Source organism: Cynoglossus semilaevis, chromosome 16 (genome assembly GCF_000523025.1).
Source record: "Cynoglossus semilaevis isolate Cse_v1.0 chromosome 16, Cse_v1.0, whole genome shotgun sequence".
Taxonomy (NCBI): domain Eukaryota; kingdom Metazoa; phylum Chordata; class Actinopteri; order Pleuronectiformes; family Cynoglossidae; genus Cynoglossus; species Cynoglossus semilaevis.
The window spans coordinates 14389343-14406752 of record NC_024322.1 but is presented as its reverse complement, the minus strand read 5'-3'; the positions used below and the strand labels follow the sequence as shown (position 1 = coordinate 14406752).

The following is a 17410-nucleotide window of genomic DNA, read 5'->3' as shown; positions in this document are numbered from 1 at the left end:
CCCCCCCCCGCCCCCCAACAATGATTTGGTTTCCTTTGCTGTAATGGCAGTCAATGATGTGTGACTGTAGTGTATAGGAGGCCTAACTGTGAGCTACGACTCCCCCTCTGTCCAGAGAGAGCAAGCTCCGTCCATCTGTACTCATCACAGGCAAAGAGCTGGAACGGGACCACATCAGCACAACTGACAGAGCCAATGAGACTTTATAACTCTAATGGGTTCACTAATGTCCTGTTCACAATGAAACGCCAGCTCCAATCACAGTAGCACACACACCCCGACTGAATCTAATCTTATTTAGAAAAAAGAAAAGTCACACCAAGTCCGATCAACATCATCGCAGTAATCCAGCGTGTGCCGTGGTTATGACTTCGGACCGGGACGTCACGTCCCCGCTGGTGTGGACATGTGTGTCCCATTGACATAACGATTAACACATATGTACAGCTTTCCTAATGAGCTGATCAACTATATTACAAAAGGGCTGTCAATAACCACAGAATGGCTGCCGATTAATCACGATTAATCGTAGTAGTGATTATCGTGACAGTACTGGTTTCATCGTTAACAGTGTAATAATCGTGATAGTAGTAAAATCAAGATTAATCCTGACAGCAAAATCAATTAATCATGATTAATTGTGAGAGTAAAATGACTATGATTAATCATTAATAATTGAGAGAAAAATTCTGAAAGATGACTGTTCTCTAAAAGATTCAAGAAAAGTATGTAAAAGTATAAACAAATCTTTAACACGACCAACACGTTGCCTCAGGTTTCCCTTTCCACCCGTGACCTACGGGTTGAGAACCATTTAGTACTGTTTAAATCTACTTTGTCAAAACTCAAAGTGAAGAAGAACAACAACAACAACAAAAAAATTCTGATGTTGAGCTCCAACAACTTCTTTAAAATCTACTTTGTCAAAACTAAAAGTGAAAGTACAGACGTAACGACTTGTTCTGTGATGTCATCATGTCAACAGGAAAGTTGCCGATACAGGACACGAGAATAAACCAACAGAAACAAAACAGCTGAATAAAGTTGAGTTTCGGGGTAAAAAAAAAAACTCAATTAAGTCTCAGAGCTGAAGGAAAACTGTACCAATTAAAGTGTCTTTGAAGCAGTGCCGTCGGAGGAGAATTAAATGCTACCGTTCCGAGTCGGCACGAAGAATTTCAGCTGTTAATCAAGCGCGGTTTGTACAACACTGTCCTGATTAGATGTGTAAATAACCGAGTTCAGAGACATTCGCTCAGCAATGATTTAATCTCAACGACGCAACCAATGTTTCCCAGGGTGAAGGTCGCATTAGGATTTACCCACAATAAACTTCTGCTGGGAGGATCTGTACAAAAACAGCAACAGCAACAACAGCAGCAGTAACAGCAGCAGCAACAGCAGCAGACAAGCGACGCCAGCAGCGACAGCAGCGGCGGCGCCAGCCGCAGCAGCAGCAGCAGAAACAAACCTGTTTTTTCCTATCCCTGATCACTGCATTGGCCCTGGGGGAACACTGTGAGGCTCGGGGCAGGGATGACACTGCATATTTGCACGGCCTCTAAAAACACAGCCTTTGGGGATAAAGAACAGAGCAGAGCATTAACCTACACGTGGGCAGCCCTGGATTCACGCGACGCAGCGTTGAAGGTGGAACAGAGAAAACACGGCGAGTGCTGGACTGGGATGCAGTGAACTGTGCTTTTACAAGACAAGAAGTTCCTCCTCTGTGGCCAGAACAGCGGGTTCTGGGTTTGAAGTCGAGCCGCACAAAGTCATCAACAAGAACAATAGAGCGTAGATAAGAAGAGGGATGAATGCAGGGCCCTCTGCTGGTTCAGGGAGGATGACGCGTCTTCGCTCCCTGATGTCCCCGTCTGTAGCTTCAGGACGTTCTGCGGTAGAACAACAGCCAAATGTGTCTGATTCGCTGACTCCCCCCCTCCTCCTCCCCCTCATTGCCCCCTTGCCTTCCTATGGTGCACTCCACTGAGTGTGGGAGAAAAATTGCTGATTTAAGAGCTTATATCAATATGCAGTAGTGTGTATTTGTAGTACATTCAGTGGTTCTGCAGGTGAAGCACAACACGAGGTACTTTCCCAGAGAACTTTTTCAATAATGCTTTTGCTGCAAAGGAACAAAGGAACATCTGAAACGGAACAAAACAGTTCCAGACATTGGAGACGTGAAATGTAGGGTTCAACGACTTGACATAATTTTAATGCATAGGCAGATTGGCACCTCACCTCACTCTTACAGACAATCAACCCACCTGTCATTTACACACACTGTTGGGAAAACAGTTTTGAAAGCAGTTTTAAAAGCAACACTACAAGCAATAAGTAATGAGTGAAATCCACCGACTCGACCACGATACATTACCTCGAGGTATATCCTTCCATATATTCTTACTGATTCCATGATTTGGATCAGTGACCTATAAAAACATCTACCTGCCGTTGATTGAATGTCGAAATGTCGCCAGGCAGTCAATCCAGGCTTTTTTCATGGTGGAATGACCTACCAAGAACCACCAGATCAGTGGCGTCCCTGTCTGTCTTCAAGGAACTCTTAAAGACTCAGCTCGAAAACGAGCGCCTCCTTTATCCTCCTTTATCCTCCTCCATCTCCTCCTGCACTTGTTTCCTAACTACTGGTCTCCTTTTCAAGAGTTCCTCTGTGTGGAACCTGATTGTTGATTGAACTGAAGAAGCTTCTTGGATAAGAGATGAAACGCCTTCGAGAAACCTCCTCCGTCCGGTTGCCCTTGATGTGACTGAGAACCTCCACAGACTGATCGTTAATCCTCCTCTTGTGAGTCGCGTTGGATGAAAGCGTCTGCTAAATTCATTAATAATCTTTTTGTTCCAGAAATATAGAGAGAAAACTTGTTGGCATTGGTTGAAGCGATGATTTATGAATCAGTATAAATCAAAGATTAAAATGATCAAATACTAGGGATTTATTCAAAATATGCAGTACAAATGTTTGGTTCCACTATATAGTATTGCTTATTTATATACTTGTATATATAGTAGTACTTTCCTCTATAACTTGTTTCCCTCTACATTTACCTAGTAGTAGTGAATATTTTACTCTGACAAATACTGAGCCGACGAGAACGTCTGCTTTTGTCGTTCAGTTTCGTTCAGTTCCGTTCTGTTCTCAGCGACCATGACTGAACACGATGTTTATTCCAGGTATTCATGTTACTGTACGACGCGTACCACGGACAGGTACTGTGTAGTTATTTTAGTACATGTTCCTGGTTTGTAGAAAATATTAATCTCCAGCTTACGTCTGCCTTTCTTTGTTTTTTATTTATTTTTATTTTTGTTGTCAAAGAGTGCATTTGGGTTCTGTGTTCTACCTTTGCAAGAACATTTCCCTCCCGAAAATAGAATGAAAGTACAACAGAACAAACTCCCCGGCAGAACATTCTATTTCCCCAGAATGATGTGTGTGTGTGTGTGTGTGTTCACACACAGACACTGCACGTACTTGTGCTACACTTCCGCCGCTGTCCACCTCCCTGGCTGCCTAATGGGCCGTGGGCTCTAATCTGGACGGCCGCGGTGCTCAGGAGAATGAGCAGAGCAAATAGAAGGAGCAGCTCATCAGGCCTGGGAGACGCCGCGTCTGTTACTGCAGCAGTTAAAGAGACGGCTGCCCATCGCTCAGAGACGAAGAAAGCAGGACACTGCCTCCACAGGCGGAGGTGGATCTGCAGCAGATAGATCACCAACGAGCTTTTTCTTTTTTTCTCCCCCTCTTCTTCCTCCTCTTCTTCTTCTTCTTCTTCTTCTTCTTCTTCTAGCTTCGAGGTTCTTCTTCTTCTTCTTCTTCTAGCTTCGAGTGTTCGTTAATAACAGGATGAAAAGAGAAAAATCCCTTGAGCGTAAGTGGCTGTGATTAAACAACCAGTTGACTGGCGTTTATCAAACTGCTGTTAAAGGAAACTGTTCTTTTATCGCTTACGCCGCCTTCAGACGTGTGATACTTGGGGAGCTGACAATAAAAAAAAAAACAATCCTCGACTGGATTACTGCACTGTCATTTGCATATTACTATACAGTTCATACGTGATTTTCTACATTTATTCAAACTTTTGTGTAGAACAAAATATTGTTGTTTTTTTTTTGCTGAAGGTCAGAGGTCACCAACTGTATTTTTGTTTCAAAGAAAATGAAATAAAGATCACATTTTTGTGTCAAACATTATTATTGGATGTGTACTTTGACATTCAGTCGCGGGCCCAAATTAGATTGTTTGGCGGGCCAGATTTGGTCCGTGAGCCGCCAGTTGATTATCTTTGCACGAATCCTACAGTTAAGTTTATTCCAATAAGTTTCATTTTAATTATTTGGACACAGTAATTGGGAGTACATTTTGTTTTCACCCTGCTGACAGCCCTGTGTAATTACAGTCAACACTGATCAAACGTGGCGTTCAGGGACTCGACAGGTCCTGAAGCCAACTCGCCCTCGGCTCCAAAATTTTTCCATTTGTAATTGACAAATTGATAGATTAATGCTGTATAAAGTGAGCCATCCATCAAACGGCTAAAAGAGGTAAGAACCCGCCACTCCTCCCCCTCTCCTCCCCCTCTCCTCCCCCATCAGGTACACCTCCGTACAGCCTGTCTTTCATCACCTTTGTCAAAGGAGACACACACACACAGTCTTATAGGTTTAGTGAGCACTTCATCTTGACATCACGCGGTCCCTAACCTCGACCATGAACCAAAAACAGGCCTCGACCCTCATCGTGACCCACACCCCTGCGATTTGACATCCTATTGAGAACCTGACAACATAGTATATTTTTTGCACTGTACAAACCACTGTATGAGTTGCTGCCACCTAGTGACTGGATGCGGCACCTCAGTACACCCGCAGGGGGCCCCGCCCCACTACTGCTGTGCTGCTATAATTGGACTTCATGACAACAACGTCCGTTGAATCCCTGGTTTCGTCTCGTCTCAGATAAAAACAACTTATTAAAACAACTCCCGTCTGTTACGCTGCAAATACGGACGCAGTGAAATTGTAGGTTAGATCCGGATTATTCCGAGAGCCGGGCAGAAATAGCCGCACTCACAGTCGTCTCATTAGTCTAATGCATCGTGTGGGAGGAAAACAAAGTACTTGTGAGTCAAACTTCAGCGCGAAGAAAGCCTGACATCAGACAACATTAAATCTTTTAAGCCAATTAAACACACCTCTCAGCGGGGAACGTCTGAGTGACCTTTGGGTTGGACTGTTGGCAGAGAGCGTTTCACGGCGGCTGAGGGAAAAGTTCAGTCTTCAAAGGGAAGTACTGTAGTACAGATACTTTAGGTTTTCACTCAGAGACAGCGTGGATGGAGACAAATACTTCAGGTACAGTAGTACAGTGTGGGGGGGGGTCTTACCTTGTACTGAAGCCAGGACGTAAACAGTTTCTGCAGAAACAAACAGAAGAAATTATTAAAGAAAATAAAAACAGGTTCAGAGGGAATTCACACAGCACAGATATATCAGTAACAGAATTTTAAAAAACCTTTGAGGATTTTTAATAACATTTAAATGAAATCAAAACCTTGAAAACTGATGTCAGTTTGTGTCAACAGTTTAAATACAATGTTTAAAAATAAGGAAAAATTAGTTTAAATTTTCCTCCAGTGATACTAGAAAACTTTTAAATTTAAATCATTTATGCATCACATTTAAATCTACGGAACAAATTCCTCCTGAAGGTGAATTTTATTTTATTTTTTTCTGAGGCTGTCAAAGAAGTGTATTTCTTTTTGCTAAAACATTTAGTTTATGGGAAAAGGAAACAAAAAAATGTGTCCATAAACAAACACTGTTTTTTATTTATTTTATTTAACTTCATTTGTATTGCTTTAAAACACTTACAACAAATACTTGCAGTATTTGCTGCACACAGTAGTGATATGTACTTGAAGTTTCCTACCTCAGCTTTAACACAGCCTTCTGTCCAACTTTTCTTTCTTTCTTTTTTTTTTTAAAGTTTCCTCAGAAATAATAAACTATTAAAAACAAAAACAAGTGTTTGTTGAGACAGAGCAGAGTTGAACGGAACAACCGTCAGTCACTGCTGAGATAATGAGACACAGGTGTGACAGATCAGAGGGGCGGGGCAAAGAGACGAACAGGAAGTGATGTCACAACAGTGCGACAGCACAGGAGTGTCACAATAAAACAGGAAAAACAAGGCAAAAAATAAAATAAATAAATTTTAAAAAAAATCCTAAAAATTCCCATCATGCTCTGTGGCTTCAGTAGAATTTTTAAAAATATTGACTTAGAGTTGTTCATTTTATAAATATTTTTTTAGTAGTCAGTGTGTTTGAAAGTAACCTGATCAGAGACTTTAGTTTTGTTTATTATTTTTTTAATCAGGATTTAATGAATGCGCAGACTGTGGCCCAGTGGAACAGTACATGGATAGGCCTTGTTACCAGGTTGTTTGCAGGTTCAAATCCCTCCCTGACTGTGAGACTGGATCACAAAAGTAAAAAATATAATTAAAAAAAATACATATATATATATATATACATATACAGTACAAGTGTGTGTATGTACAACTAGGCTCATTGTTTATTTTTTATATATTTTTTTAAAGTTACTTTCATGAGTTTGTGTGTTGACAGAAGTCTCAAAAGAGTCCTGGAGTTTTTCCCTCCAAAATCTCTGCGTCTTTGTTGAAATACCGAGGTACAAAGATGTTTTCACAAGATGAAGAAATGCCTAGATTTGAGGATCAACAGTTCACATTTATCCCCTCGGCAGTTTTTTTCGCCTTTTCTCAGTTTCTGTTCCACAATAATAATAACGGCCATTCTTTCCCCCGACTGAACAACTGAGTGAATAATTAGACGCAGCTATTTTCTTGGTGTTAGCACTACAGCAGCTGACGTGGTAATTACAGCTTCTCGGAGACGAGTGGAGAGCGTACGGATACGAGTGCAGAGAGCTCCTCAGAAAGCTACTGCTACGTCTAAGACCTCTTCACTGTCGGCAGCTGTCGGCCCTCGAAACAGCTGCGAAAACACCCGCAACTAAAAATGACATTCCCAATCAAAGCTTCTTTGTGGATTTCAATAGAAATGTGATGTGTTTTTGTTTGACGATAATACGGTGTGATCATTTGAAAAATCGGTCACAAAAGTCTGTTCCGTTCACTCTCTAACCTTGTGAAGCGCTCTCAAGTTTTTTGGGGAAGGATCACAGACTAACGGTTCCAAGGACAGTTGCTGAGCCGCGGGGCAATTCTCCTATAATTAGCAGGGTAATAGATAAGCAGAGTCTGTGTTGGTCGTTTCTTTCACCGCCTCTGGCTGCAGTTATGAAGCTGTTATGATTTCACTGGTCTGTTGATGAAAACAACAGTGTTTGACTGTGGCTCAGTGTAAAAGGAGCGACATCAGATGGAGTTTAATTCCTGTAACTGTCCTCTGTAAATGTTGAGAAAATTTTATATCCCAGTTTTATAGGGTATTTACGGTACTTTTGGTTCGTGTGTGTGTTTGTTGTTTACAGATTATAATCTAATCTCCATCCACTGAACTGATCCAGAAATCCTGTTATGGTAGTTTTTTCTTTTTGTACCACTTTAGAAACGTTGTATATTTTTAAATGTCATTTAAGACTAATCTTTTTTCCATAATTCTTTTTTTATAATATATTACGTTTTGTCTTTTTTTAAGAGCAGGTCAATGTGTTGTTGTTCTTGCAGAAGTATAAGAAAATATATTTTATTTTTGTTGTTGGTTTTTGAATTTATTTTTAATATATGGATTGAATTGAAACATAAAAACATAATGTTTTTTTAATGCATTCAGAATTTATTTTGCTTTTTTCGTTTTTATATTTGTCTTTGTGCCAAGCTTTACCATTAATTTATGTACACTATATTAACATTATCATTTTTAGCATTAGCTGGTCTTGTTAGACCAAAAAAGTATTTTTCAATTACATTTTTTTTATTTAAAATATATATTATTTAGACAATTATTCAGGTTTTAGTTGTTCTTGAATATTTTGTTTTTAATGGTCCTGGACAGGGTCATCCTTTGGCCCAGATGTGGCCCCCGCCCCAGAGGCATAAAACGTCAAGGTCTGCAGTGCAGTAGATTAAAACTGTGATGTGTACAGTGAATAAAAAAATAATTGTAAGCAACAAAATCCAACATTTTAACAGTTTAAAAAATGTAAATCCAGTTTTCCTGTCTTCATTTTTCAACGTAGAAAATAAAATCATGACGACTCTTTAGTCCCAGGCAGTTTTTCCTAAATATCAACAAATATTGAATTAAAACTCACATTTAAGTCAATTTAGGGCTGTGTGTAAACACGACCCCGTGATCTTGGAGTAAAAAAAAAACAAAACGCTGCAAATGATGTCATGAACAAACAAACACTCTATTTCTATTTTGAGTTTCGTCCTGTTCAACCCACGCTGCACAACACACACACACGCGAACACACACGCGAACACCTCGCAGTCTTCCTGCTCTCAGGAGTCTCTGCTAATCTGATCACTCAGCGCTGGAGCAGGAATAAACAAGTCCAAAGCCAGGATTACCAGGGTTCTGTGTTCAGAGCCAGGAGCCTCGCTCTCTCTCTCTCTCGCTCTCTCTGACTCACCCCCTCTCTGGGTGTGTGTGTGTGTGTCCCTGCGCGTGTGTGTGTCCATGCATGTGAATCTAAAAGGCCACACTGACAATGTTGGACTCATCTGACAATCATCTGGTGCAGTGGACCAGAGGCAGGTGTGGAGAATGACCTTGACTGTCCTGGACCACAGCACCAGCAGCACAGGGAGCAGAAAAAAACAAAAAAAAAATATTTTTTATTAATTTTTTTTTTATTCTTTTCACTGAGCATCACAAACTATGACTTCATTAGTCGTGGGTTTGTCTAAAAATGTCCATAATGTTTTAAGTAACGTTTACTGTAATTAGTCATAGGATAGAGCAGGGGTTCTCAAAGTAGGGGGCAGGGCCCTAATGGAGCACAGCACTACCTTTTTTTTTATTTTGTCCCTCTGTGGGGAAACTGCTACAGATGAGTAAAATTACTTCTTTTGTTAAATAAGTAACAGTTTTGAGTACATTTGTGTTTTTGATTTTTTTTTTATGTTTTTAAAGTTTAGTAGGATTTTGAAGCATTAGCTTTGGAGAATGTTTTTTTGGATGGTGGTGGTGGAGGGATGGAGGGGGGTCAGAGCAGCAGATGTAGTCTTATCCACAATAATGTGTTTCGCAAAAAAAGGTTATGTTTTTATGTAATGTATCAGTAACAGTTTATTTTATTTTCTGTTGCATGTTTTGAATTGAATCTGTGATTTAAAATGCCCCTTTCTTGGGTACTTACGGTAGCTGTCACTGCTTCATCAGGAACAGAGTCCTCTGGGAGGTCTGTCCGTCTGTCTGTTCTTGTAGAACCCAGAACCAGTCACTGTCCCTCTCTCACAGCACAGATGTTCTCCAGTTCTCTTCTTCCTCTGATGGCGGCCGAGTGACGGAGTGAGCGAGTGAGTGAGCGAGTGGCGGTGCGTTCACACACACTCCGGTACTCTGGCCTACTTTCACACTGTTGGCAACACGTGACTGTTTGGACTGTGGCGTTAGATTCTGCAGAGAAGTCATTTTACTACAAACACAGGATATGAACGAAGTACTCACTCACTTCACTGTGATCTGCCCTGGAGTGTGGATTTGCAAAGACACGTCTGGAGTGGAGATAATGGAGTTAGGGAAGAAAAAAAAAAAGAAAAAAAATTAGCTTTTATAAAGGAGGATGAAACAGAGTGAAATATAATTGTGGAAGGTCAACAGTGTTGTCGTACAGAGACGTTAGATTCTTAGCACAAAAACATTATCAAAGAAAAATGGTAAGAAGGTACAGTACTGTACTACATCAAAAACATTAAAATACTGTAAATTCAATTATATTATATTAAGATAACTATTAAATAACTATTAAAATGATAAAATCCACAAAGAATTAGCAGAGGATGGTTTCGATCCATCGACCTCTGGGTTATGGGCCCAGCACGCTTCCGCTGCGCCACTCTGCTGCACAATTAAAAAATAACACAAAATACAAAGAACAGAAGAGATGTGAGCTACATACATATACATATATGCAATATATCCATATATTTTGTATATATGTATATATAAATATACATACATACAAAATATATAAATATATGAATATATTGCATATATATATATGTATTTTGTGATTGTGTTTTCAAGCAGCAGAGTGGCGCAGCGGAAGCGTGCTGGGCCCATAACCCAGAGGTCGATGGATCGAAACCATCCTCTGCTAATTCTTTGTGGTTGTGTCTCAGTCACAATTGTATTATATATACAGTTTTCTTAGTTTAAAAATATTAATATAAAGAAAAAAAAATTTATGACCTCTTTTTTCATCCCTATTTAAAGTTCACTGCTGTAGTTTCAAAATCCTTGAACTGAATAAATTCAAACCCACTGATCATAATTATATACTATATTCCGTTTGAAGTGAGTAATAAAGTAGCAGTGGTAATAAATGTATATTTATATATATGTAAATACAGTTTCCTACACATTAACCTGGTTTGACTGACGGCCTAACAGATGTTTGTACTACAGTAGTTTTAAAACAAACATGAATTTGGAACTAATTGGTGACAAACACAGCAGATAAATTCTATTTTTTTTTAACCGGGCATAAAATCATCACAAAGCAACAACACAATATTCACCAACTTCCTTTGACGCCGCCTGTGTTTCTGTGTGCTAGCATGACTGATTCCACCATTAGAATCCCCTAATGTTCATTTAGCGCCTATTATACCATAACTGTCTGTAGCAGCACTGTTATCATCAAATAGCCCATAATGCATTACTGCTTTCCCCTCTATCTCTCCCTGTTTCTCCCCTGCTCTTCTCATTCACTTTTCCTAATATAAGATGCTGACCATTTCAGTGGAGCCCACTCTGACCGATGCTCTTCCTGCCATATATATATATATATATGTGCATATATACTGTATATGATTGGTCCATTCCCTAGAATTGTTACATCATTACAGATCACTGAACTTAAATATATGTGTCCGTTTATGTACATGTGTACATATGTTTGCATATATATGTATATATAGATGTGTGTTTTACTATGTCTATTTACATATATGCAAATATATTTAAATATGTGCACATATGTGTGTGTGTATAAGTATGTCTTTGTACATATATTTAGATATATACACATATATTAAAATATATATACACATATATGTTTGGAAATATATGTATATGTGTGTATTAGTATGTCTATGTATATATAATTACATATATACAAATATATATATATATATATATACACATATACGTACATATATACGCATATATGAGTACGTTTTGGGTATATTGAGTATATACCTTTTAACGTTACGATTATTTATAATAGTAATTTGCAACAACGTAGCTGTCTAGTTTTAAAATGCCTAACTACTATTTAAAAAAAAAAAAAAAAAGAACAAAAAGTTCCTGGTCCTCCTGCTGTTTCCTGTCAGTAATTACAGCCTCATTAACTTATTAGATTATCAGGCTTCTGCAGGACTGTGACCAGGGCAGTTTAAACCCGGCCTCCTCCTCTCTGCGATCACTCCGGGCTCAGATGTTCAAATCCACTGGTGGCCTGCTAGCCTTAAAAGACGAACTATTGATTTTTTTTAAAGTTTTGACAAATGCACAGGATTAGATTTGTAACAATTTTGTACACACTTTACTTGTGGAATATGCCATTCAAACAGATGTTATAGCAGCCCCTAGAGGGGCAGTAGGGAGCAGCTACCTTAAAATTACAGCATGCTCCACCTTAAGATACAACTATTGCAATCAATAATAACAATGTATCAGTCTTAAAAAAATCGGAATGCTTCTCAGTAACAAATCTCTATTTTCGCCCACAGAACCAGCGACGTATAAAAGATGATGTAAAGTTCGCGTTCTTTCAGGTTACCCGCCAAATCCTTTTTTGTTTTCACGGTGACTATTAGTTCTTCACTTATTCAGACAGAGAGAGATGTCATACGACAAGACTGCTCCTCCTTCTCCTTCTCTGTCTCCTCCTCCTCCTCCTCTCTCTCTCTGGCTTCCGTGACTATCACAAAGATTCCTACCTGACTCTAATTCAACAGGACTGTCATAGCTCATGAAAAAATCATGTGGTATAATCAAATCGAAGTAAAAACCCTGCGCTGGCCCTCACGGGAGTCTCGGCGCAGCCTGAATATTTCATGTAATGGAGGCTCTCACCACCGTGGAAACACTCAACAGTTCAGGATTGCGTGCAAATATTGACTGTAGTGTGCAGGGCCGAGGGCTGGGAGAGGCCGACTGCACAAGTGAGCCTGAGTGAGCTTTATAAATAATGGTAATCACATGTGACACTCTGTCCAGCGGGGAGGCTCGCGGCCGCTCGTATCCTCCTGCTGGATTGATGCTACTGAGTGAGTGCAGGGAAGTCGCAGCCAAGAGAGAGGGAGAGAGGGAAGGGGAGAGGGAGAGAGAGTGGAGGCTGAGGCAAAGGGAGGGGGTAAAAAAAAAAAGTGCCCTGATGCATATGAATCGACAAATGTCTGTTTTGGCTTTTGAGAATGGAGCTCAATTGTGCTTCTGACGAAACATCAAAACACAATTCAGGGCTGACATCCAGTGGGCGATGAGGAGGAGTGGGTGGGAGTGGGTGGGGGGGTGGCAGCGTACCCAGGCTGTGAGCACTGCACTGCGGCTAAGCTGCTGCCTTAGAAAGGCTCTTAATCTGTGTTCAACAGCCAGGGACTGTGTTCACCTAAAGAATAAAATTTTAGGAAGTGTTTGGGAAGAGTTTTCTCACCCCCCCCGGTCTCTAATGTCCACTTTTTTACGATCCCTAACGTTGGACGCTGCAGCAGATATATGTCTGCGTTGCATTGTGGGTACTTGTGCGTGTTTGCACATTAACTTATAAATAAAACTCCTCTCTTTTGGAAACCCTCGCAGTAAAGGTGGAGTATTTCTGGCCAAGCTCAGTGGAAGCCTGGCTTCCTCTGTTTTTCAGGGGGACGGGGGGGAGGAGGGGGGGCATCAGAAACAGCAGGAGGGCTGCTAAAGTGCCCCGGCCAGGAGTAGCTTCACTGCCATCTGGAGCAGAGCCGCGGGCGTCCTTTAGTTCAGCCACTGCTGCCACGGTGACTGTGCTGAAACAATGCACATATTCTGGTGGTTTTGAAGTTGATATGCTGGGTTTTTAGAAGTTGTTCTGCTTTGGTCAAAGCTTCAACCGAGCAAGATTTAAGAGTGTTAAAATATCTGTCTCTGGCTTTGTTCTGTGGGAGTAAAGATGGGCCGGAGGAGGGAGGAGAGGAGAGGAACCCTGACTATGTCACGCAGCAAAATACAGCAGTGACTTTAACATAAGGTTCGACTCTTATAAATGTCTCGTAAAGGAAGTATTGACAGGTCGGACAGGGACAGCCCAACAAACTAAGATGGCAGTGTGATCAATACTGAACCAAACTTCATTTAAAGCCGTTTAATTCCTGTGCTTCTCTGATTGGTTTCTATGGCTTTGACTGAATGAAATAAATTTCTGCAAATACAATTTACACAGCAGATGAGGACAAACATGTGTTTGTGTATATGTATATATTTAAATATGTATGTATAAATATATATAATTTTTTGTATACATCTTTGTATATGTGTACTGTATATGAATATAAATGTGTATGTGTGTATATATATATAAATAACCATATACAAATATATTTATATATATATTATATACAAATATATTTATATATATATTGAAATACATATATATATACTGTATATATGTGTGTAAATATATGTATACATATATATTCATACAAAGATATTTTGACATATACTATAGGGGTTTGTATATTTGTTTATATATGTGCTGCAAATATATAATGACCTAGTAAAATTGCTGCTGGTACATCAGTTTAAATATATTTGACAGTCACGTGAAGAGGGGAGGAACCGTTTTCGTTACTGCCTGGAAGTTTGTATGCGTTTAGATACGCGAGCTCGGACAAACAGAATCAAGCGCGCCCTCGGAAAAAACGCTGGCACATCCTTCAGATCCGAGTCGCTCTGCCGTCAGTGTTACAAACACTGGTGAATGAAGTACAGTCCAGACAGTGTCGGTGTGTGAAAAAAAGCCAACTGTATTTATGTGCTGGTAATGGTTTGGAGTGGAGCTGTTTGCATGTATTATCTGCACCTCTCAGACGTGGTAATTGAGGCTCAGTGCTGTTATGAGTCTGGGTGAGAGGCAAATAAATGCATCTCCTCACTGCTAATACCGAAATCCGATCCTGTCTGCACATATTTACTGTGGGCCGCGTGCTGTCTGTGCCCGTAAGCCCGTGCATTATGCTTGATTCATCAATCGCCTGTTTATCTCACCAAGCAAGAGCAGGGGAAAAAAAAAAAAGAAAAGACCTGCAGTAAATTTTCATTATTAGATGAAGTGTGAGGAAGCCCGGGGGGGAGAATTTTCATTATTAGATGAAGTGTGAGGGAGCCCGGGGGGGAGGAGGGGGTGAGAGAGAGAGACAGACAGACAGCACAGCTTTGATACAGCAGCAGGCCTGCAGACAGCGGGTGGAGTCTGCTGGGGCAGATCATTAGTGGTATCACTCTGCGATGATGTTTTATGGTTTGGTGGGAGTTGATTTACTCTGATCAATGAGGGATACGACTCTGCCAAGTAGAAACACAGTAAATTTTAACAAACACTGATGTTATTAGCCTCATGGTTCCTGGGCTGTAAGGCCAACAAAGAGTTTACGACAAGCTGTTCCACATAAGACCTTGGCACGGAAGGCAGGGGTTTTAAAACGGCAATCCTCGGGTGTCAACGCGCCCCGTCGCAAACCTGAGGTGGAGATTTATTTCAGAAAGTGTGTTGTGTGTTCTGTTTTGTTTTTGTGTGTGTGTGGCTTTGATAATAATCCTTGAGATTTTCTTCTGGATTTAGTGGCCATGCTAAAGAGGTTTTTTTTGGCTCTGGCTGTGTCTGGTGTCTCACATCCACCTGTCTGTCTTACATCCACTCCTATGTCCAACTGCATTTCTCATTTCATTAGAAATCAACAGCAAAGTATCAGCATCAGGCACGCTAAGCATTATGGGATAGCAACATGGGAGGACCAGAAAGTGTTTAAAGTTGGGGATAAAGAAAAAACGTCTTGTAATGATTTGCAATTTCCAGCTGTTTGTAAACAAAGTCAACTTGCATGCTGATTGGTCAATAAATCAACACAAATACAGTAAAACACACCCAATTAAAATTAGGACCAATCACACGATATTTGTCTGACACCACAGGAGAAAAAATATCTGTCACTATAATGTGTCAAAAACAACCCACGACAAGTTCAAACCTGCAAGAAATTAAAGGGTTTTTCCAGCATCTGAGGGGGAGAAAAAAAAAGTCGTTTTCAAATTTTTCCAACGTCAACAATCTTGCTGGAATATCGGCATAGACTTGTGATAACATTGTAATTTTTTGTCATTTTTTTACTTAATCTAAGGTGCAACTGTTTGTATAATAATAATCATAATAATAATTATTATTATTATTAAAGGTCTGTTTTCACCAGTCACTTTTTAGACTTTATCTCATCACTCTTGATACCAGTCAGTCTACAACTACTTCACTGTCGTGTTACACAACGAGTCTGACCAGAACTAGTGAAAATAAACTTCCTCCCGTCACGTTGACAAACCACCGCTGATTTATGAGCAACAATTACTTATAAAAGCCAACGCAATAGAACGCAATTAAAACCTATTGAAGAACGCGCCGCGGCTGAACGCGTTCTTCTGAGGTGCTCAGTTCTGCGACTGACTCCTGTGATTTCAGCGCTTGTCTTTCTGACATCAATACTCACAGTTAATCAGTATGGAGAAGAGGAAACTGTGAATCAAAAACAGGGAAAACACGGCTGTGTGCAGAGACAAAGTCACTCTACGTTGACTCTAATCAGGAAGTGGTTTTTATTGTTTTTAATGCGACTCTGACCTGCAGCAGTGAGAGGGTCTGTGGTGTACGTGGGGGAAATTTCAGCATCTCTGTCTCTCTGTCTCTACCAACAGGATCCTTTATGATTTCTCCTGTGTTTTGTTCATTAAATGCACTCCTTGGTTCATTTGCATTTAATTCTGACTCAGTAATTCAATCTCGTCAGTAATGGAAATGTAGGAACATTTTTTTTTCTTGTCTATTTTCCATAGACTTCCTTTAAACAAAAACACATTCATTCATTTTTTTAACAGTACTCCAGTTAAAAAAAAGTTCTAAGACAAATTATATAAAGTCAGAAAAATTTTGAAATAGTTTTGAGCGACCAACGCGAACATCACTGGATTAGGTGTCCAGATCCATGAAAAAATATTTTTGTGGACGTAAATATTTTGTTTCAAATAATGTAGAAAATGTATCAATAATGATGTAATTTGCAAAAATAATTCTATGAAATGTTTTTGACTCAACTGGTGGCTTGCGGCCCAAAAGTGGTCCAAGGTTGTTTTTTTTTTTGTTGGTTGTAAAAATCAGCAGTGTCTGGCCTATTTACTCTCCTTAACAGTAGGTGGCGATAATCCCTACATCTATAATGTCATTTCCTTCATTATCTTGTCATTCAAGAAATCTGACAATTTGAAACTTTTCCTCTGGATCGCGGCTTGTCAGTAAGGGATGAAGCTAGAGTGGTTGAGAACCACAGTTCTAGTCTACGACTGTGTGTATTTGCGAGTGCCAGCGTGCAACTACCTGGCCTTTAAAAATCCGATCCCTGGAGGAAGTTGTCTCTTTCCTGGAAGTGCGCTGCGGTCCCCAGTGCCGTCACTTGCCGTGTCCCGATACACGTTTGACCTCTTTCTGCTGCCTCCTCGACAAGACTGAAATCACGCAATCCTGGGCTGCGGGGCAGACGGGGAGTTAGATGTCATTCATAATGCATTCATCGGCTCGTTCATAAGGTTTGATGTCACTGCAGAGATAACGTCGGGCCAGAGTTTTGTAGAGGATTTTTCTATAGCAGTCAAATGACTTTGGGACCAACGGAAAGATAAAACTGTAGAAAAAAATGATGAAAATGAATGAGAATGTGTGTATGTACATACAATATATGTATATATATATATATAAATAGACATACATAATTTATATAGATACACATATATAAATATATATACATAAATATATGTATGTGTATATATATATATAAAATATATACACACAAATAAAAAAATACATAAACATATATAAATATATATTTATAAATATATACACATACATACATATATTTATATATAAAATG

General features: G+C 39.8%; 1 long non-coding RNA gene across 3 annotated transcripts in view; it reads right to left on the bottom strand.

Moving 5' to 3' along the window:
• LOC112488289 (uncharacterized) overlaps positions 1 to 17410 on the bottom strand; it is a 34438-nt gene that overhangs the window by 3283 nt on the left and 13745 nt on the right. Inside the window, exons 3-6 of one of the 3 annotated variants that reach the window (XR_003052178.1) lie at positions 16861 to 17009; positions 9700 to 9742; positions 9385 to 9620; positions 5415 to 5444 (exon numbers count right to left, since the gene is read on the bottom strand). This is a non-coding gene — a long non-coding RNA (uncharacterized LOC112488289). Of the gene's footprint in view, positions 1 to 5414; positions 5445 to 5959; positions 6502 to 9384; positions 9743 to 16860; positions 17010 to 17410 lie in introns of those variants that run through there. The other 2 variants (XR_003052177.1, XR_003052179.1) reach the window with 2 other exon arrangements.